Here is a 4703-nt window from a genome sequence, read left to right as displayed (position 1 = left end):
TTAGCCACATGGTGCAGAGCAGAACAGTTTGACACTCGCCATTGGCCAAAAGTAAATATTTATCAAGTTGGCTCAAATACTCATAAGCAGCTATTAGTTGGAGATTTTCTCTTGTATTACTCAAATCTGTTTCTAGACTTACAAGCTTTGGGATGAACCAGTGTTATGGCAAGAGCACAACTTTCCAACTATTACATCATTATCAAGGCATTGTGTGATGACCCCTCAGGCTGGATTGTCCAAAACAACCAGTTTGGAAATGTTACAGCTTAGCTCCTCTCAAACCCCTCTGTTTGTTTCTCAACCAGTTGTCATGATTGTGCCTTCAGGGGCTTATCCACAGATGGCCACAAAAATGCCCAACCAGGGAACAATCCAACAACCTAATGTCAGCAGTTCACATCTTTTTCTCGTAGCCCTCAACCTCAAAGTACTAGAAAAATAGTTTAAATTTTGCTACTTCTGCAAGTTTGAATTCTTGTCCAACATCAGGTCAAATTGTTTCCAATCCAGAAATACTGTACCATATCCAATTATCTGTCAGGGTCTATTTTGATTTTTGGATCTAAATGCATATTATTTTCAACTTTAATGACAGAATTTCTCAACAGTGGCTATCAGCAGTCTGGCACAGGGATTTCACCACTGCAGTATCATTCTTGCTTCATTTGAGAGATCGGTAACAGACCCCATTGAAATTTTGACAGAACTGAACAAACAGTTGTTTTAAATCTGAATATAGTGGAAAAACATCATAAATATGAGATCACTGTATTGGTTTTAATTGTTTTATTTGGATTTCTTGGAATATACTTATATAGTCTGAAAAATATGTAAATATTATTTTCAAAATAATGCAAAACAACAACAAAATACCAAACCAAAACTAACACATGTCTTGTATGACCTGCTGTTGTCATTATACAACACAAATGCTAAAATTTAATTCATTTTTTTTTTAATTTTTGTAATCAAAGCCAACGTGTGAATCAAGTCATTTTCTATTAATACAATTTTTTTATTCTTGACATGCTTGTGGAGCAAAACCTAAACCTGGTTATAATAAGTTCAATGTTAAGAAGTCAGATTTGCACACATTTGCCAGCTGACTGTTTTGACATTGTTTTTTAATAATAAAAAAACACGGACTGTTTGCTGAAAAGCTTGTTTAGAGGTATTCCCACAAAAGGAGCTAACTGGTATCATTCTGAATTCTGTTCCAAATGTCATTGCTGCATTTGAAGCCAGATACAAGAACTGCATATCTGGTACATTTTCATAACGAAACACACTCTTTAAACTCATGATCGTGTTAACCTTTTTTTTTTTTTCACGCAACTGACTTGTTAGAGGATTTAACAAGAAAATTCAACAAGGTTCGACAGTGAAATTGTACAGCGTTGTTATAATATTGAAGATCACACGGTATAAAACTTCATGTAACACTTGTTTCTCAACCTTTTTTGTGATATGATGCTGTTTGAAACATTACCATGTTCCTGTTGAAAAATGGCTGAGCATCTGTTGGTAAAAGCTTGGCATCACATAAATTCAAATGAGCGTCAACCATTATAATCAGTTTTGTGTAACTGCTCAGTCCTTGAGGGTCATATGGCTAGTGTTTGTCTCCAGCATTTAACAGGTGAGAGGTGGGGGACACCCTGAACAGGTCACCAGTCCAATGCCAAGTCATTAGCCTGTCCTTCACTTTGCTTCGTACAAGGGTCTGGACTTGATGCATAGAGAATCGTTTTCTTGCAGGAGGCGTGGCCTCTGCTGAAGTTTAAAATAATTGGATCAGTTGGCTGCGACGTATGTCGCTGTGACGGAGGCTAAGCTAAGAAGCTAACCGGAAATCGCATGCGCTGTAAACAACCCTACTGAGAGGAGAAATATACCGAGCCGAACGAGACGACTGTAAATGAGAGCTGCTGCTTTGTCAGACAAATTTATTTTAATTTGGAAGCCTTATCAATAGAGACTGGCTTCATTCACTTCCTCCACTGCCGTATGCTAAAATAACTAGCAGACACTGCGCAGAAAGTCAACGTCGTTCAAAGCTCCTCCTTCTGTTCTCTGATTGGCCCAGGTAAAATAAACTACAAGCAGACTGCACAGAAAATTGACATTCTGTTCTCTGATTGGCCCGGCTAAAAATCTGCCAGCAAAATCCATCTCTATGGAAGAAATCCCAGACGGAGCAATGAAGGGAAACTAGATTTGAGCGGAGCTGCATAGGAAGGAAAGGGCCAGGCTACCAAGTCATATGAACATCAAGCTTTGATAGGAAATCACAAACACATTTTTGCTGATTTTACAACAAATGGCAAAATTCCCAACAGTAGTATGCTTTAGTCGGGTTCTTTGAGTCTGCAAATAGTCTTATTGGGATATAGGCCTTAACACATTTTTTTACAAGCTCAAACCTCTTTGTCATTTTTAAATGTCAAAGATAGGCAGGTTCTTCTAAAAATCAAGAATTATTATTTTAAAAACCTTTATAAAAGAAAAAGTCGCAGATCATGGTTTTTATGTTTACTGAAAACAGACATGTCTCAGTTGTACATAAACAGAGTCAATAAGTTGTTAGTGAACAAAAATGTTTTCTTTCTTGCAGCTTGCCAGGCTTTTAAAGTGTCACCGTATATTGCTGTTATGACAGCTTCATTGTACAGATATTCATTTCAGTGGCGCACAGAGAGAACAAGTCTGAGATTTGTCTGAGTCTGGAATTATGTGTGTTGCTGGTTTACTGACTCCTGAAAGAATACTCCTTCATTAAAAGTACTCCAAGCAGAACTCACCAGAGGGAGACAATTTCTGTTCTGGAGACTTGCTCCAACTCTCAGTTGCCTGACCAACATTACTAATTAGGTGCCAGAAACCTTTAGTGCCAACTCTACCACTGGTGCCTCTTCACTCGTCCACAAAGCCTAAAGGCTCAGTGGGCATCACAGGGGACTGAAGATCTGTGCAAAGCAATGGAGCACATTGACCATGTCGCATAGTAGGTCACTGTTTTTACCCAACTGAGCTTTACATCATTATCGGCTCCAAACATCAGGGTCTGCTGGTTGCACAAATTAAGGAGCAATTAAGGCAATGGAAAAGCATAGGGATCAAAGCAGACTACAGTCGCTCTGGAGATTTATAAAGCAGTAATAACAAGAATAGAACCAATGAAAATATGTTGTCTCGTATTAATTCCAAGTGAAACAAAGAAAAATTGTCCTAGAATGGCTTGGATACTGCTGAACAGCTTGACTGAGAGGTAACATCGTAGTTGTTATTCTACAGCACAACCATGAAAGCACTGTTTCTTGTATTTGTGCAAAGTGTAGCCCAGTTCAGTGGGGGAATGTCTCAATCTTCCAGCTTGTCAAAGATGAGCGATTAAAAAGAGAAAAGGGTTGGATGGGATCCAGTCAGCAGAGAGTTTTGCCGCTCTGAACCGTCTTTGAGATTCCTGCATCTAGCTAATTTCCATCAACACAACTGAGAACAAACAACCGCTTTCATCATCTCTCAATTTTGTCTCCTTGCATTGCGCTCTGGCAGTAGCTCCTGCTAATCTCAAGCCAGTCAAACAATTTCTACAGTGAAATAGGCTTCATGGATTAAAATGTAATTTGCTACAGTTAATGAAAATGTGTTTTGTATAAACACACGGGTGCTTATTAAGTTGGGGTTTGGGAGGTGAAATCTGGCTTTAAACAAAGACAGCCAACGATTCTCCACTGTTTGCAGATGGGCTCTGCTGCTTCCATGAGAAACGCAATAGACCCGACTAATTTAATTTTGATATTCGTGTAACAGTAGCTGCCTGGATGCATGCAGACTTGTTTACCTTGAGTGAAAAGATGAATTTTAAACGCCCCAGGTGTGAGTACGCAGCTGCATTTGTGTTGGTCGCACATATTTGCGTGCTTGTATTGTTGAGAAAGTTACTTAGATTTTATATTTTGCTACACGTTTCAGCTGAAGTATCCACCTGTCCGGCCCTAATCTCTTGGGAAACAACCACAAATCAAACAAGCCTTTAGTTTCAATCTGCTATTTCACTTTTCTGTAAGAAAGAAAACATGTGTGTGTGGCATTGTGAAGCACACCACAGCTACTCCTGTCTTATTCGGAATGTACATAACCACATTTCTCGGAGTGCCATGTTACTCACAGAAATATGCCCGACTCATCCTGAGACCCCCTCTCTGTGACACTCATATGCTAATATTTGTATATCTATCAGCAGATTCACCCTATGAGAAAGCGTATCCCTGGAGAATGTCTGCATGGGTATATTTGTCACTCCCTGAGCCCATTTGTCTGAGTGGGCGTATCTCCTTGTCAGAGAAAATGTTTTTGGGTGAATGTGTGCGTGTTCACATAGATCTGCATGCTTTGCAATTCTTCCCACAGACCCTGACAGCACACAGGCATTAATTTGTACATGGAGTACAGTGTATGCACGCTCATTAGGCTTGCTCTGTTGCATGAGAGCAATATAACAGGCTAAGGGTTAGGTTATATCCGCTGGGAGGCTGTGTGAGTGTGACTCGTGTGTGTTGGGGTTTGCTGAGAATGTTGTTGGCCCTCTGTGTGCAAATTTATCTGTCTGGGAGCATTTGTCTGTCTGACTATCCCCTCGCATGAGTGTGTGTGTCTGTGTGTGTGTGTGTGTGTGTGTGTGTGTGTGTGTGTGTGTG

This window comes from Austrofundulus limnaeus, unplaced genomic scaffold (genome assembly GCF_001266775.1).
Source record: "Austrofundulus limnaeus strain Quisiro unplaced genomic scaffold, Austrofundulus_limnaeus-1.0 Scaffold1794, whole genome shotgun sequence".
In the NCBI taxonomy this organism is placed as follows: Eukaryota; Metazoa; Chordata; class Actinopteri; order Cyprinodontiformes; family Rivulidae; genus Austrofundulus; species Austrofundulus limnaeus.
Note: the sequence above shows the minus strand (reverse complement) of the source record.